The 26,371-nt window shown below is 38.7% G+C and overlaps 1 long non-coding RNA gene across 6 annotated transcripts in view; it reads right to left on the bottom strand.

Annotated features, from left to right (window-relative positions):
• The window catches only part of LOC107978104, a 78,288-nt gene that overhangs the window by 17,620 nt on the left and 34,297 nt on the right, over positions 1 to 26,371 (bottom strand). For 3 of the 6 annotated variants that reach the window (XR_004769650.1, XR_003484546.1, XR_003484551.1), the window contains 3 exons: positions 12,354 to 12,871; positions 9,747 to 9,827; positions 2,367 to 8,042 (listed from right to left, as the gene is read on the bottom strand). The exons of 1 other annotated variant lie outside the window; for it this stretch is intronic. This is a non-coding gene — a long non-coding RNA (uncharacterized LOC107978104). Of the gene's footprint in view, positions 1 to 906; positions 1,150 to 2,366; positions 8,043 to 9,746; positions 9,828 to 12,353; positions 12,872 to 14,260; positions 14,308 to 26,371 lie in introns of those variants that run through there. 2 more of the 6 variants (XR_004769651.1, XR_004769653.1) reach the window with 2 other exon arrangements.

Genomic DNA, 26,371 nt, shown 5'->3' with positions numbered 1-26,371 from the left:
TTGCACATAGCAAATGATCATGACAGGAACTGACCCCTTTCCTCAATGCTATCCCTAAAGTTTTGTGGCAGGAGAGGGAGAAAGTCAATTACTATTCCTATTTAAATGGTGATTTATGGCCTATTAAAATATTCATGAAGGAAAAATTATGCTTTGAAAGTTGTTTCTGAATGAAGCAACCAAATTATGAATGATGCTGGCCCACCTTGTGCTCTTCAAATATGTTTAGGCCACAAATGTTATTTGCCTATAGTAACACACAAGGCTTACTGTGAACATAGTGATTTCTCCAACAAAATACATGGTAGCTAGAAATTTAAACAAATATTTATCATGTAGTGTTATGAAGGAGATTAGTGTCCTTCCATTACTTTTCCTGAGCCATAAGCTTGTATCTTACCTGCAATTATCTTGGGATGTGTGTGTGTGTGTGTGTGTGTGTGTGTGTGTGTGTGTGTGTGTGTGTGATAAATTTCATACATGGTAAATGTATGCAATTGTAATTTTATGCTTTTTTATGTGTGTCCTGAGTATCCCATCTCAGATCTCTTCTGTGGGTGTGCATGCACACTTGTGCCTGTGCAAGTGAAAGCCAAAAGTCAGGTGTCTTCCTTGATCCTTCTCTGGTTCCTGAGAGAGGATCTTTCACTGAGCCCAAAGATCACCCATTTGGCAAGGCTGCTTGAGATCAATAAGATTTAGACTGAGCTCTGCTTCTCCAGAGCTAGGATTACACGGTGCTGTGCCAGGCTTCTTTTCATGTGCCCTGAGCTTCCCACCTCAAGTCCTCATACTTGAATAAGCAGGCCCTTTACCAGGTGAGCCATCTCCCCAACCCCTGAGAGTGAGTTTTCAAAGAAGAGGGAAATGGCATTTGTCTATGGATATCAGAAACGATTCAGAGAATCACAACTTGGGCAACATTTTTATTTAAGTAAAGATTTCTTGGTATTCAACCTACATGTTTAAGCAGTATCTAGGAATAAATTCAATGGGAAGAGGAAATACCACAGGATCCAGGAGCAGAGCACCTCAAGTGCTGCAACATGGAACAGGCTGTTGTGCTTCACCATGGAAGTACTTGATGGGAGAGTAAGGATAAGAGAACTCAGAGCCAAAGCTGAGCCCACGGGAGCAGCTTGTGCTGTGCTGGTGCAAGATAAGAAGAAAAATAAAACACCTGTATCATACTTATCTCCCTAGAAAGGCCAGTAGATTTGTGAAGAACATGTTTCTTTTTTTTTTTTTTTTTAGGCAGTCAAGACAAGAAGCTATATTTTGTTCTAGTTTTTGTTTGGTTTTCTCTTTCTTAAATGTATTTGTTCCTTGATAATTTCAGAGAGTATTTTTTTATGAATTTACTTTTTACATTCCAATCCCAGTTCCCCCTCCCTCCTCTCCTCCCACTCACTCCACTCCCCCCTCCTCCCATCTGGTTCCATGGAGAGGGTAAAGCCTCCCCCAGGAAGTCAACTAAGTCTGTCCCATCATCTAGTTGAGGCAGGACCAAGGCACCTGTCTGCCCCCACACCCCTGTGTCAGATAGTATATTTTTGTTATAATCTTTTCTGTCCCTATCTCTTCCAAGAGCCTCTCCCATGTGTAGGATGGGAGAAAAAATAGATGAGGCACAAGAAACTGGTAAAAAGATCAGGCAGTGCTGATTAACCAAGAGGTGGTAGAGCAGATTGTGTGTTGATGCTGTCTTCTGTCCGGGGTTGATAGTAAGAACTACTGGTAACTGACCATTGCTGTGGGACAAACCTCAAAAAAAAAAAAAAAAAACCCATGGAAAGGCAAAAATGAACTATTAAAACAGTAAAACTGATGTCAGTCTGTGATACTGGGTTTCTATCATTCAAGGTAAGTTTTTGGAGCTCCTTCCAGTACCCCTTCTCCAGCTCCTACTGCATCACATAGGACTGATCAAGATGCTGTTTTGAATTTCTTCAATCAGAAAGATTGAAAACTTATTCAACCACTAAAGACACTGAACTAGAACTGATTATAAAAGAAATAAAACCTATTAAGGGTTTGCATAATCTGTCTGGTAATACAAAGAGCAGAAATCCTGTTTTGAAACAATTACGATAGAATGTTGCAAGCAACTCTTTGTTTAAGATAATGATAAAGGTGTATAGAATTTTCATATCCCTTTAAAGAATACAAGTCAGAATTTACATGGAGCATTATACCAAGTATTCAGTGATTTGGAATTTGATTTGTTTGAAATCTTTTGAATTGTGAATGGAAAAGTCACACACCTTCATTATTAATATCAACAATTATTAAGAATTCCAAGACCATACTGTACAAAGTAGTGACTATAGTTAGTAACAATACATGCATTTTTGAGAAATACTTACCAGGTTCTGACTACTCGATATGGGTTAGAGGAGCACATTGACACAGATGCACCACATCTTGGTTAATCAGCACCACCTGGTCTTTGCAACAAATTTTAAGTTGTTTAAGATTTTAAGTAAAGTGTTCTGTGCCCCCCACAAAAAAAAAATAAAGGAAAGAAAGAAGGAAGGAATTCATAAGAAGTAATATGTATATTAATTATCTCAATTTAGTCACTGCATACATATACATATATGATTACCAAAATGTACTTAGTTTTTATTTGCCAAATTACAAAAGCAATTTTACTTTTAAAATTGAATGTCTTCTTAATTAAAAAGATAACTATAGGCCTTGACTCTAGGAACTGCTTTTTGTCCTAGAAAATCATGGTTTTTAGCAACATAAGAGAAGCAAACGCAATAGTCCATCAATGTTTCACAAGCTGGAAATGAGAGAATAGGCACCTGATCAGCTACAAATCAATAATATGCCACATGTCTGAATTAAAATGGCACTTGTGTTTGGAACAGATTGAGAGAAGTGGGAGCAGGGTGCTTCATTTGTGTGGGCTGGGACATGTGAACACATTCTGGAGAATACCATCCTCAGCAAACAATGCTGCTAAGAACCAAAACTCCCTTTTCTTGTCACTCCAATCAACTCTACACAGATCAGAGACTTGTTTCCTGTACATAAGCCCTGAAGCCCTCATACACCCTAGAGAAAACACACCAATACCTCATGACAATAAATATGCAGAGCCGAGCCTCCAAAGCACAGGGAACAAGCAAAAGTAGATAAACAGTACAACATCAAACTAAGAAGCTCCACACAACAAAGGAAGCAATCAACAGAGTGAAGACACAAGAACAACACTCATGAACTAGTCATCTGACTAGGGATTAATAGCCAGAAATTTCAAAGAACTCTAAAAAGTCAACATCAAGGTTGTTATTTTAAAATAGACGCATGATCTAAATAGACATTTTTGGAAAAAGAGACTACAAATGACCAACATGTATATGAAAAATGCTTAAGGTAACTAATCATCAGAAAAAAAACAATCAAACCACAGTGAAATATAATCAAACATGGTTATAACAACTATTACCAAAAAGACAAAAATAAAAAAGCTATTGAGAATGGGAAGGAAGGGGAACTCCAGACAACTGTTGATTGAAATATCCAGTATAGAAAAGAGTATGGCGAGTCTTCAAAAAAAAAAAACTAAAAATAGAAATACTTCATGATCTAGAAATAGTACTAGATATTTTGATCTAGTATATTTTGAATATAATATTCAACTATAAAGGAGATCCCACACCCATTGTTATACTATCAGTATAGCAATTTCTCTCTTATTAAGCAAGGTGCCCATTAATGGATAAGTGAATAAGGAAAAGATGATATGTAAACATAATGAAATGTTATTCCACCATAAAAAGAAGGGAGTAGAGTTCTCTTTAGAGCAACATAGAATGAAGCAGAAGGTATCATTTCGAGGGAAATAAAGTAAGCACAGAGAGACAAATGCTGCACATTCTCACTTATCTTGAGGAACTTAAAAAACTTGTTTTAGAAGAAGAGGGCTAATAGTGATTAGTGGAGATCAGGAAAAAGAACAAGAAAAGATATAAAGGTTATTGTCTGATACCAACACATTTAAACAAATGAATTAACAATGATGTTCTACAGCACCATAGGGTAACTACTGTTTCAACAATTCACGATGTCAACAATGTAACTCAGTCAAAGATTTCAATACATAGAAATGATCAGTGTTGGAGTTGGAAATCCTAATTATCTTGATCTGATCATTAAACATGATTTATATGACTCAAACTATCATAACCCACTCCAAAAACTATGTAGAAATGTTGATTTTAAAAAGAGTAAAAATTTAAAAGAGACAGACTCTGAGACTTGCAGATAAAACAGACTTGGAGTTTGCCATGTTGATATCAAAAAGCTTTGAAAGAAAGAAAGAAAGAAAGAAAGAAAGAAAGAAAGAAAGAAAGAAAGAAAGAAAGAAAGAAAGACCTACAAATGAAGTATTAATCTTCAGTTCTAAGGACCATCAGTTGATTGAAATATACCATTTGTGGTTCACAGTAACTGAGTGTACTGTGCATCAGCAGCTTGGGTGAGGACTTCAACTTCAGCATGCCCTCCTGATCAGATAGGGCATGGGCCTCATTCACAGATTGTCCAAACAGCACTTAACCTACTTCTTTACATATGGGTCCCTTTGGTTCCTCACAAAAGAATTACAGCATTGTGCTTGGGAGAAAGTCCATTAACATTATAAATATAATAATTATGATCTCCAGTATTATAAGCAATTTTAGTTAAAGCAATGAAACAAAATGTCCCTATACAAAAGAACAATGTAAAGGGGTTACGTGTCTAAAACCACCTTTATCTAGACCTGGTTTATAGACTGGACTTTTTAACCAATACCCTTTGCAATAAGATTAAAGATCTGTATACAAACAGGAACTGTGCATGGACTGCAGGGACTAAGAACACATTCGCAAGTTCTTTCCATGACTTCCATTACATATGTCAACTTTTTAAGGTACTCATCACTCTTCCAAGTGGTTCTACTAGTTTTAAAATAGTAATTACTTGATACTGAATAATCTCTGGTACATCATTTTTCACTCTTATGGATAACCTCTCATGAGGCTTTCCCCATGATTCAAAAATGATGAATAAATACCTTAATTTCCACAGACACACTAAAACAAAAAGTATAATGCTTCGGTCCCTATAATCTGTGTACCACTGGGTAAAAAATAATGCATATGTATTGTCATTGGACTTGAAAGATTAAAAATAGTTATCACCAATTGCAGTGATTCCCCAACTCTGCCAGGACACTTTCTAAAGGCATCCATTGTTTCCAGATTAACATTCATGCTCACAGGTAACAATTAGCCTATCTGAGTACTATGGCATAGGTTTCTATATGCATCATCTCTTATGATCTATGTAATTACAGAAGACAGTTATTATTTCTGCACAGCAACTAGAAAATGAAAGCACTCTGCCCCACACACACCTCCCACTCTTCTTCTGCCAGATTTTGCTTCCTCCTGTGTGTTGATGCTACCTCATCACAGAGACAACCTACTTTTCAATAAATTTTGAATTTCTTCTTGCATTCTTGAATTACTGCATGTAATTAATCAAGTGTATTTAAAAATGACATAAAGTCACTTGTTTCGCTCTTTAATTTTAGATGCCTTTGGATTTATGGACGGTAAGAGCACAGGGGTTAGAAAGATGAAATTACAGTCAGCGACATCAGAGTCTATATCCAAGCTTGAATACTCTGATTTATTTACACCCCACCCCAGAAAAGGAAGCTAATTCAGAGTCTGTGATCTGGACTGTAAAACAACAAATATTGTCTTAATAGTTATGCAAAATAACACCATCTGGCACATAATAGGTGTTGGTAAGAGTCTGTGCTGTAATCATCACCACTCCTGCCAAGTGGAAAGAAACCTTCCTATGGGACAGTTTAGCCATTTCACTGAGCCATCCAAGTGTTGGAAAAGTTCTGCATTCTCAGTGTCGCACGGAAGGCCCGCCATGACCCTTGCTATATGCAGGATGCACACGCACAGAGCAGAACTTTTCCTCTCACCCCTTGTACCCTGCTTGGGTCCCAGCTTCCTGAAAGCCCTGAGTCTCAGGCTGGTTTTGTTTTATCAGGCCCCTGGGTCACATTTGCTGTTCCCTGGGTCTTCTAAGCACGGCTTACACAGCCTCTAGCACAGGTACACTGTCCTCCAGAGCGACGTTCATCCATTCTAGACCACCTATCTCCACAATAAGATACAAACTCCATATTGAATTATTAAGAGGAGTTCTCTACCATAGGTAATTTCCCCTTGAAATTTCAACCAATACCAATTTTTGTCACACTTCAAAAATAGCTACTAAATAGACATTAGGATAAATACATTTAGAGAGTGGGTATATGTAGGGAGAAATCCTGTTTAGAGGTATTGCTGACCACAACTGCTTGGGGCTGGCTCGGTACCACTGACCACACCTGCTTGGGTGTGTTCATAGTGATGAAGCAAGGGTTTAAGTATCATAGAGGCATGCATGCGGCTCTCATTTTCTCCCTCCAGCCTGGCTGAGCAGACATCTGCAGGTCACTCCGGCTCCACTGTAAAGCTGGTCACTGGCCCTTGCGTGAGTACTATCCCTTTAATAAACTACCTGTTGTCAATCTAGTTCTGACTCCATTGTGTTTGACATTAGGTATATATATTTATTCTTTTTAAAAAGTTTAGGCATTACATAGGAACCAAGTTAAAATTTCAGTGTGAATGTTAGTTTCGACTGCTATGTTTCCAACATTAAGTACGAGAAAAATCTAAAACTCTTTCATCAGATTTGAAAATTAATACCGGATACCATGATTAACTCTAAAATTTTAATGTTTAAGTTTTATTCACTAACTCTTTGGTTAACAACTATGGGTAGATACATTATGCTCTATAAAAATAGTTGTTGGTGAGAGTAAGTAGGCGGCTAGACTGACCAAGCTTCCCCACACAATAGAGTGTGCAGTGTCAACTGTCCATCTTTAGTCTTCTATACACCATGGCATGTCATAGTATTTCCAGAAAGAACTGAATAGGCACACTAATTCTCAAGGCCAATGTCAAAAGAATCCATTCCTGACTGCTTCCTTTCCCTTCCAAAGAAGCAGCTTAGCAGGGAGACTGGGAAGAAATTAGAAACTGTAGGAGTCCCAGAAAATAAGGGAGTTAAGACACAGGGCACAAAGGGAAGTTTGTTTCAGCCACAGAGGACACCTTCAGTAAAATGGCTGAAGAGAAACAGGATCAGGCATTGAAGACAACAAGGAGAACTCTAGGGATAAATGGGGGTGGGGGGGTCTGTGCTGTGGGAGAAGTATAGGGCAATGAAGACCTGGCAGAGCAGCAAAGGTCTCAAGACCTTGCTGAGAATAAGAAGCTAATTTGGTCTGAGAACTTCCTTCCTAAATACCCAGGGAGCAGGCTGGCTAATGTCATTTTAGTTTTCCTTTCCTGAGAAATATTCTAGAAGCTGGTATGAGTATAGGTAGGTACATCCAGACTGTAAGGTATTGTCTTAGGACCAAAGGGAAAAAAATGAAAGTGTTTTGCTCTTTTTGAAAAAAGGTTTGTACTCTCTCTCTCTCTCTCTCTCTCCTCTCTCTCTCTCTCTCTCTCTCTCTCTCTCTCTCTCATCCTTGGTGTGCTGGGCTAATGACAAGCACAGCATCAACTCAGTGAGAACATTTGTGAAAAGTGAAGTGGCCTCTTTCATACTGCTGGATGATACGTATCTGTTCATTTTTCAGTCCCAATTGTGCCTCTCTTAGCAGATGCTGCTGTACTTGGCTGATAATAAACTGCACAGTGCTGTTGGTCATGCTGGCTTCTTCCTGTTTAGGGAATCATAAACTGGAGAACTTTTCTGTTTGTACTTGTTCCTAATGAGGTCTGTGGGCAGCTAGAAGCACCCGGCACTCACATTACCATGAGTTCTCCACTCAGTGTCACTCAGCACAAAAGTCCTCTGCCCTGGCTCCCACAGTCAGCACTTGATGTTGGTATCACAGCCAGATCAGCCATTAGTGGTGGTTATTTGCAAGCAAGCAGCTTCTTCTTCTTGAGTCCCTGTTTTAAAAGGTGGCCCCAAGGCACAGTGATACATCTACATAATAGTTTAGCAGAATCACAAAAATCTTAGCATATTTTATTGTATGCTTAATATCATAGCTGGAAGTGAGGGTGTGTCCCCAATGTTGTTTCTCCACAGGATCAGTTACATGAGAATCATGATTCCAATGAAAATCATTTATGCTATTGAAAAGAAATCTAGTTTCTGGCAACTTACATAGACACACTCTCTTATGAGGGGATAAGCTAAGAATATATGGTACAAACCAGGCATTGGTAGTGCATGCCTTTAATCCCAGGACTCGGGAGGCAGAGGTAGGAGGATCTCTATGAGTTCGAGGCCAGACTGATCTACAGAGTGAGTGCCAGGACAGGCCCCAAAACAATACAGAGAAACCCTGTCTCATAAAACAAAAACAAAAAATAACAAAAAACAAAAAGAATACATGGCACAGTTTGCTACTCAAGTGAAAGATTTGTGATATCAATCATCAAGGAAAATATAAATATCTGGTTTAAAAGAGAAAGCTTAAATGCCACAAAAACCCTTTCCTGAGTTAATCTACTTACTCACTTCCATTAATATTAAAAATCATCATTAAAGTTTTGTGTAGTGGAAGTGGAAAGAAAAACAATAAATTGGCTGATACTAGCATTTCTTCATAATGTATTCCAGGATCGTTTTCTAGTAAGTGTAGAACAGACTCTGAGTTAATGCCTTCTTAATATCATAGTGTTCCAGAGTCTTTTGACTTGTCCTAGCAAATCTTTGTTCCATAAAAAAAAAAATACCAATCTGTTCCTTCCTGTATAGAAATGAAGCATCATAGCAGACAGCCCAGACTCAAAGGGTTTGGGACAACAACCTTTCTGTTTAAATGTCCATGTGGCTTAGCATTCTTTTCATTATTTCAACTGTATTTTCTATGAATGTTACAAATATAAAGAAAATGGAAAAGATGCATATTTGGGTATCTTCTAATTTAAAGATTTTCATTCTTCAGCTTATATTTTTAATCAACGCAATGCTAGTTTAACATCTAACTGACTTCATTTTTGTTAAAGTAGAATTCTCTGAAATGTAGTCCTTGAAATATATTTTGATGATTCACCTTCATTGCAAAATTAAGTTCAGCTTGGCATTGGGCTAGGTTACAGAGGACCACTTGGCAGGCTGAAGTTCTGAATAGGAATGCCTTAAAACACTAGTGCAGTCTGTGACATACCCAGTTCATAGATCAAACACTAAAACAGCTCAAACATCAGGAAAATAGGCATGTGCCTGCTTCCCGTGGTATTTCAGACCCCACATCAACTCATGCACATGCACAAAAGTAACATTTTGAAGTTTTTCTAGAACTCTATGCAGATCCCAAAGCACTTCTTATCATCAGGCTGCCTTTCTGAACATAATTTAAATGAATGGGTTATCACTATGTAAAAGTGAATTGAATGCTAACCCATAAGGCCACTAAGACACCTCACATTTTCATATAAATTAGAAAAACTGCTTCAGTTGCCCTCAGTCTAGGTGAGATTCTATTTTTCTTAGGCTAGGTTCTTTCTTCTTAACCTATTCTAAAGCAAACTATTTTTCTTATCTTATTTTGCAATGTTTTTCATTCATCTTCATAAAGCTAAACTTAAGTTCTGAGTCACAAACAAATTTTGCAAAGGTTTCTTCTGTAACCCTTGACTTACCAACACACATTTCCCAAAGATCATGAGTTCAAAAGTCCTATTTTCAAGTCAGTTATCTTTAACCAAGAGTGTGTCAGCTTCCTACAGGAAGGATAGAAAATGTAACCAGAAAATAATTAGGACATTGAATGCAAAGCTTCAATGGAGAAGTTATGGGGAATGTACTTCTGTGTATGTTCATCTTATTAATTGTTGGATAAAGTACTGTTTGGCCAATGAGGCAGCAAGTTAGACTGGACTAGGAATCAAAGAGGATTCTGGGAAACATGGTAAAGAAGTGGTGATCCAGGCAGGAAGTGACATAGCAGGGAGACTCATATTTAAGGAGGGACAAGCAGAAAGTGGCCCCTTTTCCCTTCCGCTCTTCCTCCAGTGGTGCGATGTGATTCACCAGCAAGGGAGGGCACCAATGGACTGCGTCTGATAAGATAAGTCTTGTAAAATATATAGATTTATGATAATTAAGACTGAGCTAACAGATGAGAATCCTAGTCATTGGCCAAGCAACATTTGTACCTAATACAAGTCTCTGTGCATTAATTTGGGCCCTAACTCATCGAGCAGAACTCAGGAGGCTGGTGGAGACCGTCCACGTGGCGGTAAGGCTCGGGCAGCTTTTGGTGGAAAGATTTATAATAACAGGGAAGGTGGGAATAACTTGTATTTTTAAAAGACTTTTTTCTGATATTTTATGGAGCGAAGTTTTATCTGATATTGATCATGATTTCTGTCTCACTGACAAAACATGTATTTCTATTTGACTTTATGTCAGCCATTATCCAATAAACTTCATACTTGTAGCACTGCCTGGCAAGAAAATAAACTTTGCTTCATCTTTGTTATATTCTTTACATGGAATCTCTTTCCTATCAACACTTGCAAAACTCAAAACTAGCCACAAGCTCCAAAATCAAAAGTCATTCCCAGTGTTTTAATGTTTACTTCTTTTCTCATTATTACTTTAAATAACACCTAAAATGCACCTGTTACTGGTTACAAGATGGTATTTTGTTTCATATGTATATTTAGTAATATTAAAATTGAGTAAACCTATATCTAAATCCTAACACATCTATCAACTCAGCATGGTCAAACCCTCCAAATCCTTTCTTACTAGCTTTGGGAAAAACATAGCACATTGTAATTATCTATAGTTAATTTTCTATGCAGCAACACACCAGAATATTATTCACTTCTAACTATAACTTGTTATTCACCAACCATCCTTCCCCTACTGTTCCCCCCACTAACATTCTCCCCAGGATCTGATAAGCTACATTTCATTCTCAACTGCAATGAGATCAATGTTTTTATATTCCACTTTTGAGTGATATAATGTGGTACTTGTGTCTGGCTTATGTTAGCACAACGGCCTCTACTTCTAGACATTGTGTTCCAGTGACAAGCTCACATCCTTGGAGGACACCATTCTCCTGTATATAGGTAGTACTTTTTTCCCCCATGTGTTAGTTGATAGATGCTTAGATTTTTTTCATTCTTGGAGATTGTGGATTGGGCTGCATTAAACTTCACATGGAGATGATTCTTCAAAATACTGATTTTTGTTTTGGATATATATAGAAGGATTACTAGGCCATTGGCACCTCTTTTAACTTTGAGGGGAACTGCCACACCGTTTGACATTATGGCTACACTAGTTTACACTCCTGCTAACATCCACAAGAGTCTCTCCTCCGCATGCTCCCCAGTGCTTTTCATCTTAAATCTTTTAGATAGCAGCTGTTCTTACTAGTGAGGTCATAGCTCATTGTGAGTGACTTTGATCTTAGTTTCCCTGGTGAAGCTTGGTTCTGCGAATGCATTGTCCACATTGACATCTTCCTTTGAAATGTTTTTATTTGGGTCTGGTGCCCATTTTTAATTGGATTATTTCATGTTTTGCTGTTGAGACATTTGAGTTCTATGGATAGTCTCAATACCAGCCCCTTGTCAGATGTTTGCTTGGAATGTGCATCCTTCTAACTTTGTATTATCTCCGCCCTCTGTGATTATTCCCTTGTTGTGCAGAAGCTGTTTAATTCCATGAAGTCTCATTTGTTAGTTTTTAATTGTGTTTCCTGTCTAATGTCCAGAAGTCTTTTCTCTATATTTTCTTACTGTAATTTCATAGTTTCAAGATTTACATGTAGGTCTCCAATCAATCTTGAGTTAATTGTCATATGCAGAAAAAGACACAGGTCTGATTCCAATTATCTCCAGGTGGCTATCCAAACGCCCCAGTACCATCTGTTGAAAACTCTTTTCCCAGTGCAGTCTTAACAGCCACATCAAAGATCAACTGCCTGCTAATGCAGGAGTTTACTTCTGGAATCTCTGTTCTGTCCCATTAGTCTATATGTCTGTCCTTTTTTATTTTTGTACCCTAATAGTATCCAGTACCACATATCAGATATTCATAAAAGTTTTATGTTTAAATTAATAACACATTCAAATTAAGCCTTTGAACTTGACATTATCTGACTTTACCTTTATGTAACTCCTGTATACTGTGATGGAATATTTCCAGGTTTTGCCCTAAACTTCATTAAATAGTGTGACACTCTGCTGCCTACAGGTAAACTCAAAGTAGGAATAAAACCCACCTACCTTAACATTTCAAAAATAAAGCATCAGTTGCTTGTTAGCCTTTAAAAATTATCTCTTAATAAAGACAGCAATTCTGCTGTGTTTTGATGAACTTTAGATACGTGATGGACATAGGCATCTGCCCTGGTGTTCCACACCAGAACATGATGAGCAGCTCCTGTAGGATGTCAAAGGCTTTGTTGTTCTCTCTTTCATTCCCCTTACAGCATTGCTGAGATAAATGATCTGCATGCTTATTGTTGGCTTGGAGCAGACTCTTGCTCAGTGAGGTCAGCTGATGAAGCAATGAAGCCAGTTCTTCACCAGCCTTTCATGTACAGTCCCTTTCTCTCCATCAAAAGCTGGGTTTAGAGTTATGTGCAAATCTGTAATCTCCATTAAACAGCTCCTGTTCGAAAACCTGATGGAATTTTTCAAAGCGTGCAGAGTGGGTATCTGCTTTTCAATGCAGGAAAGCACTAAAACAAGCAATTGTTATCTCTGTTAAGTTGAAATCTCTGGGAAAACTTCAACAGACTCTGAAAAATAGAGATAATAAGATTTCAACATACAACTGAAAAAGAGAAACCAGGAAATGGGAAGTGCGGTGGTATATATTACTCTCATTATTCCATTTTTGAAAACTGAACCAAATCCAGAAGGATTTACTTGGTCACTGAAAAGTGTTTAAAGAAGTAAGGATGTAGTCAGCATGAGCTTACCTTTTGTCACATGTTATAAGGCACACAAATGTTGTGTCAAAGGTTGACAAGAACCTTAGAAGTAACTAACACTTTCTATATTCTGAAGATTAAATAAAGTCTTACCAGGCTAGGTAATCTGTAAATTTTGTGTCACTTTGCACACATTTTTAATAATTTCAACTTTGATGTTTGGACCAAAGTTCAGTCTCTTTATCATGACACAGAAGACACTTAGCAACCTGTTGCCTCTGTGACTCTGTCTCCACTATTCCCCCCATGACAGCCTCCTCCTTCCACAGGCCATGCCCAGTTCTTTCACCCAAGGCTTTTTAATAAGACACGCTCCCTGTACTCTATCTCATGTCTATTTTGTAGACTTACTCACTGTCCCAGATTCATTCCAAACATCCTTCATAAAAGAAAACATATGTAACTATTCCATCACAGTGACCCCACAGCCAGACTCCCTCCTTTTATATGCATTTCCACACTATTTTTTGGCACGGCCTGAAGCTTGTCCCTCTGTTTAGAGACTGAGCACCAACAATTACTCACACACCTTGCAGTGTCCAGTATTTCAAATATCTCTCAGAAAAAATACATCCTTCATATAATTTGGCAAAGTAACAAAAATAACAAAAGAATGAGTAAATGAAAGTCTATATGCAAAGAATAAAGCTACAATAACTTAAATTCAAGATTCTTTTTTCTCTTTTTTTTCCCTCCATTTTTTATTTAAATTAGAAACAATATTGTTTTACATGTAAATCCCAGTTCCCTCTCCCTCTTCTCCTCCCCTGCCCCCCAATAAACACCCTACCTATTCCATACCATTTCTGCTCCCCAGGGAGGGTGAGGCCTTCCATAGGGGATCTCTTCAGAGTCTGTCATATCCTTTGGGATAGGGCCTAGGCCCTCCTCCCCTGTGTGTCTAGGCTGAGGGAGTATCCCTCTATGTGAAATGGGCTCCCAAAGTCCATTCCTATGCTAGGGATAAGTACTGATCTACTACAAGAGGCCCCATAGATTTCAGAGGCCTCCTCCCTGACACCCACATTCATGGGGTCTGGATCAGTCCTATGCTGGTTTCCCATGATCAGTCTGGGGGCCAAGAGTTCCACCTTGTTCAGGTCAGCTGTTTCTGTGGATTTCACCAGCAAGGTCTTGTCCACTTTGCTCATCATTCCTCCTTCTCTGCAACTGGATTCCAGTTCAGTTCAGTGTTTAGCTGTGAGTGTCTACTTCTACTTCCACCAGCTGCTGGATGAAGGCTATAGGATGGCATATAAGTTAGTCATCAATCTCATTATCAGGTGAGGGCATTTTAGTTAGCTTAGACGGGTAATTGGTGTCATCCTTGTCGATCTCTGGACATTTCCCTAGTGCCTGATTTCTCTTTAAATCTATCTTGAATACAAGATCTTTAGTTAACAGCCATTTGTAGCAAACCATTATTATTTTCTAGGTTTGCTTCTAGGTAAGCACCTGAGATGAGAGTTGCAGAAGGCTTGATTGACACCTGAAAGATAAAGATATGCATGCCACCATGCCTCAAGGTCAATTATTGTGAAGCTATTAGACTTATTATTTAAAAATCTGCCTTCCTGATCTAATGTAATTGCTCAACATCACACACACACACACACACACACACACACACACACACACACACACACAACACACACACACACACACACACACACACACAACACACACACACACACACAAGAGACAGTCTTTGTTTTTCTGACTGAGGCATTTGGCTATACATCTGGTAGAGATGATTTGACATCTCTTTCACTATAGCTATACCATTAGGTAGGCAAAAACACACAAAGAAAAAAAGGTAGTTTTCAGAGAAATACAAAATTTTCAAACATTTGACTCTATAATTTTACTGGACCAGTAAAAATTCTGAGGTCATCTGGGAGCTAAATTTCATTAGTGCTATATGCATGCTACTCCCTTGTTAAAATATTGTATTGAGTCACAGATATTTATTTTATGTTTACTACTTCTTCAAGATATAAACATAGATAAGAAATTTATGAAAGGGGTTCCAATAGCCCAATAAATAATAGTAAGTATTAAAAACTAGGATTATGGCCTAAAGAGATGACTCAGTTGGTAAGAGTACTTCCAGATCTTCCAGAGGACCCAGGTTCAATTCCCAGTACACACATGGTGCCTCACAACTTTCTGTAACTCCAGTACCAGGAGATCAGGCACTTGCACACATGTGATCACAGACTACATGTAAGCAAAAGCCCTGATATATATATTTATATATATATATATATAAATTTCCCATATATTGGAAATTTTTGTTGGATTTCATAAAATAAAAACTTCTGACCAACAAGGAGTTTCCTTCAATGTGGTGACACATTTGTTTGTGTTTTAATAAAACTTGACTGGGGATCAGAATGCAAAGGTAGCCACAGCCATAGAAGCCAGGCAGTGGTGGCACACGCCTTTAATCCCAGGACTCAGGAGACAAAAGGTAGATCTCTGTGAGTTCATGGCCACCCAGGGCTACATGAGAGTGACTCAGTCTAAAAGAGAAGCAGAGCTCACACCTTAAATCCCAGCACCAGAGAGGTATATAAAACAGGAGCAGGGTCTTGGATTGTGGCAATTAGTCTCCAGCCATGTTCAAGACAGGATCTCCCCAGACTTGTAGAGGTGGAGCTCTCTGGTGGCTTGGCTGCTTTGCTTTTCTGATCTTCAGCTTGAACTCCAATATCTGCCTCTGGGTTTTTATTATTTGTGTTACACTTCAGAGGGAAGAAATTATGGGCAGCTATTCATCAGACAGTGAAAAAGCATATAAATAACTCAAACCATAACACAAGGAAGCCTCACAAATAATCCAATAAATGAATGAACAAAAGGATTTAATAGATAGTTCCCAGAAATATAAACATTCCATAAGTACATGAAAAAAAAATGTTCAGCACACTTATCCAGCAAAGAGATGTGAATCAAAACTTCATAGTTTTCCTTCTATCCCTAGTTATAGTGCCTATAGTTATAAAACAAATAACAAAAGCTTGTGGTGTGTTGAGGGACTGTAAGTGAACCAAGCAACTGTGCGAATCAGCATTGGCCTCCAAAGGACAAAGCAGAATGATCACATAATCCAGCTATTCCACTCCCGAGAATATGCCCAAAGGAATTTAAGTTGGAATGGCCTAAAGATACTTGCAAATTCATTTTATTGTGGCAATGTTTATAATAGGCAAGATATGGAGCTGTACATGATGCCACATGACTTTAATCCCAGAACTTTGGAGACAGAGGCAGGCAGATCTCTGTGAGTTCAAGGGCAGGCTGATGGAGTTCCAGGACAGCCAGGGAAACACAGTGAGAACCTGTTGTCATTGCTGCTGTTGTTTTTAAAGAGTCTGAATTTTGTGAGTTAAAAAAGATAGCTCAGTAGTTATGAACAAGGCTGGTCTTTCAGTGGATCTGGGTTTGATTCCCAGCACCCATATTGTGGTACACATCTGTTTGTAACTTGAATTCCAGGGGTATCCAATGTCTTCATATGGCCTTCATGGGCACTGTATTTACAGCATTTACAGCACACACACACACATACATGTAGGCAAAATACCTACATACATAAAACAAAAACAAATGTAAAAAAAATTACAAGATATGGAATCATCCTAGCTGTGCATGGACGAGTGAATATAGAAGAGAAAGCTGCACACAGACAAGACAGAATAATATTCAGTTATAATGAAGGGAAAATTACAGAATTTGCCTGAAAATGGCTAGAACTGAACATTATCATGTTAGGTAAAATAGGATACAAATTTGCATGATTTTCTCATGCTGAGTCCAGATCTAAAAAATATGAATAAATAATATTTTTTTGGTTTTTCGAGACAGGGTTTCTCTGTGTAGCTTTGGAACCTATCGTGGCAATTTCTCTGGAGACCAGGCTGGCCTCGAACGCACAGAGATCCGCCTGCCTCTGCCTCCAGAGTGCTGGGATTAAAGGTGTGTGCCACCAATGCCCGGCTCAAATAAATAACTTTTAAAAGACATGAAAGCAGAATGAGAATTATTTGGGAAGAGTAAAATAAACAGCCAGGTGGAATCAAAAGGCCATGGAGGTGAAAATAACCTATCATTTTGTACAATGACTACACATAAATGAAAGCAGAAACTTCCTAGCAGCATTTATTTTTCTTTTATAAATTCCTTCTTTCAGAGTTTCACACATGCAAACAATATATTTTGATTATATTAATCCTCCTTCTAATTCTTCCTAGTCTTGCCTCCCCCATGGTCCCTTTCTACCATCATGTCCAATCTGTGCTAGTCTTGTATGCATGGGAGTAGGGCCATCACCTGGAATATGGAAAACCCACCCAAGAGGGGCCACTTCCCCAAAGAAAACTGATTCTCCTTACCCCAGTGTCCATCAACTGTCAAAACTCCTCAAGTAGAGGTGGGGTTCCATGACCCCTCCCCACTCTATACTCTATGTCATTGGTCCAATTGAGAAGCTACCTAGATCTTTTGATTATTTATTCACTTTGTTTTATATGTGTATACCTGTGTGCATGGGCACTGTATGCACGCAAGAGCCCAGGGAAGTCAGAAGTACTAGTTCCTCTGGCACTAAAGTAACAAATGGTTGTGAGCGGCCATGGAGGTTCTGGGGAGGAATGCTATGTCCTCTGCAAGAGCAGCAAGTGCTTTTAACTGCTCTAGCTGTGCTGTTTAAATATTTTGCAGACAGAAAATTAAATATTCTAAGCAAATATCAAATATGAGGACTAAAAGCTGTTGGGTATTATCTTTTCTTAATGCACAGCAGAATGCACAGTCTCTGCTGTTGCTGAGGGTCAGTTTTAGATTGGGATTAATTCCGTAGGAAGCTCTATTCTAAAATCAGAGGCATAATCTTGATAGACAGGCTCTTTTAGTCCAGGAGTGCAATCTTTGCATATTCATCTGGAAGATGACCCCTGCAGTGATAGCACAAATGCCAGAAGGCCTACCAAGTGGAAGATACTTCCCCTGTAGATCAGCATGGCAGCCACTTTCCTCATGCCTAAAATATTTACCAGTATGGTTTACTTATCAAGACTAGGAGCAAATCATCAGGAAAAGAGCTATTGGATGCACAGGGGTTAATTGAAGATAGCTCTCTGGTCATCTCATATTTAAAAGAGAAGAGTAACTTTGGATATACATATTAAATAAATGAGTCAGGAAGAGATAGGTGAAAAGAGAGGTATCTCAATTTTGAGACCTACTCTACCCCAGCAAAAATGTTACCTTTCTCAATTTTCTATTTTTAGGTGCTTCTAGAAATAGAAATTTGCTTAATTTTTTATAATCTTTTTTCTTCTACTCGGTTTATACTATACCATAAGAATGCTACCTTTTTCCATATGCTGTCTTGAAAGTTTGTAAGCACATTTTAAGCATGAGCCAAGAATCGTACTTACTTTTAGTTAACTTTAATTCAGTGCCATCTAAGGACATGGCATTATGCATTAAGAACTATGGAAAATATAAGGACAAAGTTACCCACCATAATAATATGATAATAGCCTGTTATTAAAGATGTTACACTCTTTGGCTGCAGGGCCTAGATTAAGCAGCCAAGGAGTGGGAAGCTTCCTCCTTTCAGGTTAGCATTCATAATGACAGAAAGTGTTATGTACGCTGCTAAAAAAGACATCAGCGTTCTTTATCCAGTACTGGAATGCCCTGCACACCATAAGACTGACCTACTAGGCAAGAAACACACACTGATGAAATATAGGCATGACTGTTATAGGGTAACCAAGAGCTTTCTGATTGGATTTGAGGACTGTTCCAAAGGAGGTAATTCATCCCTGGTCCTGTTAACCTTCAAAAACCCCTGGCTGGCTCTAGAGTAGAACCTACTGTTGTCATTTTGCTAAATGGCCATTTTTTTCAAATGGCTCTAAATGTTTATGTTAATACTACAGACCTCTCCTGGTCTCAACTTTGATCAGAGAAGCTTCTTTTTGTATTAGGCAACAGTTAACTCAGAAAACCCCAAATGCTAGATATGCTGAGAATGAGAGATTGAGACTGATTAGTCCTAAATGAGACACGTGATCTGTTTCAGGAAGAATGTCCCTCCCACCAAGGCTTAGGGAAGAAGAGGCAGACAGAATGTAAGAAAGAAAGGATGGGTGGGGGTGTTATGAAATGCTGTCTTCTGGGTGGACATGGCCATTCCACTCACAAACACACGGCAGCTGAAGTTACTTTTACAAGCTCAAGCCCAGCTATAGTTGAAACATGGATGGGGGAGGAACTCCCAAGGTATTGCACCTAAATGAAGAACTATTCACAGTTCATAGATTCGGGGAGTGTGTTGCTTATGTTCCAGTGGGTGTCCCCTCATCCATGCACATATAGGCATTACTAGTTGGATTATTTAAATAAATAATGGATTATTTAAAAAAGAAGAAGAGGACATGAAATCAGGGGTAATGGAGATGATCATATTTCAATGTATGGATGTATTAAGTTCTCAAAGAATATGTATAAAGGAAATACAAAGATCAACTTGTGTAAAAGAGTCATAAATGGAAGGAAATAATGGTCAAGCAATGTGGACTTAGATATATAACTAGAGGATGCCAAATCAGTGGATTAGCACAAAATAAATATATTACTCATTAATGCAAGTTTAGTGTATTATGTAATTATTTACTAAAAACTGTCCTCATATGTTGATCCAGGAACTGAAGCACTTTCCATATGATAGTCTCACTAGCCTGTAGGTCCAGGCAGGAAAGACAAAAGAATGCAAATTCTTTCAATGAAACAAAAGCAACATCACTCCCACCTGGTTTCCACTGTTATATGCATATATGCATAAGTAGATACATATATATTCCTTCATATTATGGACTAACTCTGAATCATCTTATTTGTATGTGTATTTTCGGGGCTGACCAATATTCTAGATCTTAGAATCTTTTCATCCTGTCTTCTGCAATGTTCCCTGAGCCTTAAGTGCAAGAGTTATCTTAGAGATACATCCATGAAGACTGGGTTCCACAACTCTGAATTTTGATTGGTTGTGATTTTCTATAATGGTCTCTGTTGCAAAGAGAAGTTTCCTTGACGAGGGGTGAGGACTTCATTTATCTGTTGGTATAAGGACTAATATTTAGAATATAGTTATAGGTTTTAAAACTATCTAACAAAAACCCTAAGAGCAAGAGTAAGAAGCTCTCTTTTGAATAGTTAGTTCAAGAGTCAAGGAGACTCCTAAAACATTGCACTGTCCTTGGTTGCTCCTTGGAGATAGAAGGTAAGTCCCTATTGCTAAGGACACCATATGCTGCATACACAGGGCTCAGAGGTCCCTGAGCTAGAACTAAATGAATGTCTTCTGAACAAGGACTAGTTTTCATGGTACAGAAGGCACCATGCAAGCTTCCAAAGGAGGGAAGCAATCCACAATCCTACACAGCTATTATACTTATGAACCACATCAATGATTGGCATTGAGTAATAACCCTAAGGGTGCAATTGTAGCACTCAAACTTCAGTAGTAACCAACAGCTCTCTAATTAGACATAAGACCCAACCAACAAAATGGGAATCATGCCTGGTACTGTACTGTAAACCTAACCAACTACCCAGAGCTGGTCAAGTCACAGATCTTGGAGAAGAAAGTACAACTACCACTTTACTAAACCAGCATAATCCTTAACTTATACATTCTTAATGTTGAACCTATTATAAATATTCTTAAGGCAAACAGAAATTAAGGTTTTGATATTCTAGGCTCTGGAGATGTCATTTGTCCTTTATCTTTTCTCAAGACTATACAAGTATATTCCCTCGTTATCTGTTAGATCACAAAAGTAGTGATTATTATGCTAGTATAATTTACATCATTTGTTCATATTCACTAATAGTTCTTGTGTCCTACTCTTTCCCTGGCTCACCACCCACTGCTTCTACTTGCACAGAATAATTGCAATATGCCATACACTAAGCTTTATCACTTTATACATCACATTTCAGCTAATATGCTATCTCATAAGATTAATACTATTAGTATGCCTTTACATATAAAGAACTTCAAGAAATATGTAATTTACCCAAGCTCTTTCAGCTACTCAGTAACTGAAGTGAATATGAACCCTGACAAGGCAAGTACACTAAATATTTTACTATTCTCTCTATAGAAAATTATATACTATTTAATAATAATTTGTACATGTAAAGTATTTCAGAGTGTTCAGGGCACCTTTACAATAGTGGAGATGACCATTTTTCAGTCAGTGTAAGTCCATTCCAAAGCTAGCAGAAGGTTATGTTAATAGGGATCCAGCTAAAGAAATAGCAAGGATACTCATTATTTCACAGAAGATTATTTAATACAAAGACTGGGTTATGAAAAGGTTAAGAACACTTTTGGAGAAAAGGGAAAGGATGGTCAGAAATGACAGGGAACCATTACCATCCCTGGAGCTGAGGGATAGAAAAGACCATGATGTTATCCAGAACCAATAAGCACTATGTCACTGGGAGGGAAAGTGAGGGGCCACAACCCTCCTAATGGTAAACTGGGGCCAACAAGAGTTCTGTGTATTGTTGTGGCTCTAAGCTTGGTACTTTTGTGGGACTCCTAGCAGTGGGAGACATGCTTTTCTGGCCTTTTGACTGCTCTTGGGACTCTTCCTCCCATTGTGTTGCCTCATCCAGACTTGATATGAAGGCTTTTGTCTTGTCTTATTGTATCTTGTTTTGTCATGTTTAGTTGTGTCCCCTGGAGGCCTGCTCCTTTCTGAAAGGAAACAAATGGAGAGTGGATCTGGGGGAGGGAGAAGTGGGGGAGCTGGGAGGAATAGAGTAAAGGGAAACTATGATTAGCTTGTATTGTATTGTATTGTATTGTATTGCATGAGAGAAAATCTATTTTCAATTAAGAAAACAATCTTTCCAAAAGCAATCTACAGATTCAATGCAATCCCCATCAAAATATAAGCACAATTCTTCACAGATCTTGAAAGAACAATACTCAACTTTATATGGAGAAACAAAAGACCCAGGATAGCCAAAACAACCCTGTACAATAAAGGAACTTCTGGAGGCATCACCATCCCTGACTTCAAGCTCTATTATAGAGCTATGGTCCTGAAAACAGCTTGGTATTGGAACAAAAATAGACAGGTAGACTAATGGAATCCAATTGAAAACCTTGATATTAACCCACATACCTATGAACACCTGATTTTTGACAAAGAAACTAACAAGATATAAAATGGAATAAAGAAAGCGTCTTCAACAAATGGTGCTGGCATAACTGGATGCTGGCATGTAGAAGACTGAAGAGAGATCCATGTCTATCACCATGCACAAAACTTAAGTCCAAATGGATGAAAATCTCAACATAAATCCAGCCACACTGAAACTCTTAGAAGAGAAAGTGGGAAGTACCCTTGAACAAATTGGTACAGGAGACAGTTTCCTGAACATTACACCTGTTGCACAGGCACTGAAATTGACAATTAATAAATGGGACCTCCTGAAACTGAGAAGCTTCTGCAAGGCAAAGGGCACAGTCAGCAAGACAAAATGACAGCCCACAGAATGGGAAAAGATACTCAACAACCCCATATCCGACAGAGGGCTGATCTCCAAAATTTACAAAGAATTCAAGAAGCTAGTTTCCAAAACACCAAATAATCCAATTAAAAAGTGGGGTACATCTAAAATCAGGGACAAGACAAGGCTGTCCACTCTCTCCACGCCTCTTCAATATTGTCCTTGAAGTTCTAGCTAGAGCAATAAGACAACAAAAGGAGATTAAGGGAATACAAATCGGAAAGGAAGAAATCAAACTCTCACTATTCACAGATGATATGATAGTCTACATAAGTGACCTGAAAAACTCAACCAGGGAACTCCTACAGCTGATAAGCACCTTCAGCAAAGTGGCAGGATACAAGATTGACTCAAAAAAATCTGTAGCCCTACTCTATACAGATGATACATTCGTGGAGAAATAAATCAGAGAAACATCACCCTTTCTAATTGCCACAAACAACATAAAATACTTTGGGGTAATGCTAACTAAAAAAAAGTGAAAGACCTGTACCAAAAGAATTTTGAGTTTCTAAAGAAAGAAATTAAAGAGGATACCAGAAACTGGAAAGATCTCCCGTGTTCTTGGACAGGTAGGATCAATATAGTAAAAATGGCAATCTTGCCAAAAGCAATCTACAGATTCAATGCAATCCCCATCAAAATATAAGCACAATTCTTCACAGATCTTGAAAGAACAATACTCAACTTTATATGGAGAAACAAAAGACCCAGAATAGCCAAAACAATCCTGTACAATAAAGGAACTTCTGGAGACATCACCATCCCTGACTTCAAGCTCTATTACAGTGCTATAGTCCTGAAAACAGCTTGGTAATGGCACAAAAACAGACAGTAGACCAATGGAATAGAGTTGAAAACCCTGATATTAACCCACACACCTACGAACTCCTGATTTTTGACAAAGAAGCTAAATTTATATGATGGAATAAAGAAAGCATCTTCAACAAATGATGCTGGCAGAACTGGATGCTGGCATGTAGAAGACTGCAGGTCATCTTGTCTATTCATGTCTATCGCCATGCACAAAACTTAAGTCCAAATAGATCAAAGACCTCAACATAAATCCAGCCACACTGAACATATTAGAAGACAAAATGGAAAATACTTTTAATTAATTGGTACAGGAGACTGATTCCTGAACATTACACCAGTAGCACAGACACTGAGATCAACGATTGATAAATGGGACCTCCTGAAACTGAGAAACTTCTGTAAGTCAAAGGACACAGTCAGTAAGACAAAATGGCAGCCCACAGACTGGGAAAAGATATTCACCAACCTCACATCTGACAGAGGGCTGATCTCCAAAATATACAAGAACTCAAGAAGCTAGTCTCCAAAACACCAAACAATCCAATTAAAAAGTGGGGTACAGAACTAAATAGACAATTCTCAATAGAGGAATCAAAAATGGCTGAAAGACACATAAGAAAGTGTCCAACATCCTTAGCCATCCGGGAAATGCAAATCAAAACAACTCTGAGATTCCATCTTACTCCTGTCAGAATGGCTAAAATCAAAACACCAATGACAGTTTATGCTAGAGAGGTTGTAGAGAAATGGAAACACTCCTCCACTGCTTGTACAGCCACTTTGGAAATCAGTATGGTGACTCCTCAGGAAAATGGGAATCAGTCTACCACAAGATCTAGCAATTCTACTCTTAGGCATATACCCAAAAGAAGCACATTCATACAAGGACATCTGTTCAACGATGTTCACAGCAGCACTATTTGTCATAGCCAGAACCTGGAAGCCCCCTAGATGCCCCTAAGATGAAGAATTGATACAGAAAATGTGGTACATTTACACAAAGGAGTACTACTCAGCAGGAAAAAAAAAAAAACAATGGAATCTTGAAATTTGCAGGCAAATGGATGGAACTAGAAGAAACCTTTCTGAGTGAGGTAACCCAATCACAGAAAGACAAATATGGTATCCACTAACTCATATATGGATTTTACACATAGAGCAAAGGATTACCAGCCTACAATCCACACCACTAGAGAATCTAGGAAATAATGAGGACTCTAAGAGAGACATACATGGTCCCCTGGAGAAGGGGAAAGGGACAAGATCTCCTGAACAAACTGGTAGCATGGAGGAAGGGCAGAGGAAGAGGAAGCTTGGAGAATGAGAAGGGTGAGGAGGACATAAGAGAACAGGAAGGTTGTGTATGGGGAAGAATAGAGGAGAGCAAAATAAGAGATACCATCAGAGAGGGAGCCAGTATAGGTTTTAAGAGAAATCAGGCACTAGAGAAATGTCCAGAGATCTACAAAGATGACACCAACTAACCATCTAAGCAACAGTGGAAAGACTACCTTAAATGCCCTCCCCAGATAATGAGATTGATAACTAACTTATATGCCATCCTATAGCCTTTATCCAGCAACTGATGGAAGTAGAAGCAGATACCCTCAGCTAAACACTGAACTGAACTGGAATCCAGTTGCAGAAGAGGAGTGATGAGCAAAGGGGTCAAGACCAGCCTGGCAAAACCCACAGAAACAGCTCACCTGAACAAGTGGGAACTCTTGGGCCCCAGACTGATCACTGGGAAACCAGCGTGGAACCGATCCAGATCCCATGAATGTGGGTGTCAGGGAGGAGGCCTCAGAAATCTATGGGGACTCTTGTAGTAGATCAGTACTTATGCCTAGCATAGGAATGTACTTTGGGAGCCTATTCCACATAGAGGGATACTCCCTTAGCCTAGACACATGAGGGAAGACCTAGGCCCCCCATCCCAAAGGATATGACAGACTCTGAAGGCTCCCATGGAAGGCCTCACTCTCCCTGAGGAGCCAAAATGGTATGGGATAGGTAGGGTGTTATTGGGGGGCAGGGAAGGAGGGGAGGTAGAGGGAACTGGGATTGATATGTAAAACAATCTTGTTTCTAAGAAAAGAAAAGAAAAAGTCAAATAAAGAATTGAAAATTTCATTTCATTTTTAGTTTCTTTCATCTTTGGTACTCACAGTCATCTGCTTCTGTAACTGCTGAAGAAAGAAGAAAATAACAGTTTTTTCTATAGATAGAGTTTTCTTTGGGCCACCAGCTCACACACACACACACACACACACACACACACACACACACACACACACACAAACCAAACAAACAAAAAAAAAAAAAAACAGAGACTTGCTAATTATGAAAGCTTGGCCTGTAGTTTAGGCTTGTCCCACTAGCTCTTATAACTAAAATTAACCCATTTCTATTAATCTACATTTTGCCTCATGACTTTTTATCCCTCCCATCTTGCACCTCCTGTTTCTTCTCTGAGTCCTGTAGCATCTCTCCCACACCTAGATGCATCTTCTTTTATCTCTGCCCAGAAGTCCTGCCTAACCTCTTCCTACGTAGCTATTGATCATTCAGCTCTTTATTAAACCAATCACAGTGACATGTCTTTATGCAACATTTTTCCTTCGTTCCCACCTTTTGCTCTTATGTGTCTCTTCCATTGGCAAAGTAAAAGGATACTTAAAAATGGGGCTTTCAGATCTTCTATCATAAGCAATACAGAGGATTGTACAGGGTAAGTATGATGCTGAGAGCTGAGACAGATGCCAACACAGAAACAGAGCCAAACTTTAGCTTCTAAATTATTCGATATTGGGCTGAAGAGATGGCTCAGTGGTTGAGAGTACTTGGTGCTGTCCCAGAAGACCTGATTCCAGTCCCAGCACC

This window comes from Cricetulus griseus, chromosome 4 (assembly GCF_003668045.3).
Source record: "Cricetulus griseus strain 17A/GY chromosome 4, alternate assembly CriGri-PICRH-1.0, whole genome shotgun sequence".
NCBI lineage: Eukaryota > Metazoa > Chordata > Mammalia > Rodentia > Cricetidae > Cricetulus > Cricetulus griseus.
This window is presented reverse-complemented; position numbering and strand designations above follow the sequence as displayed.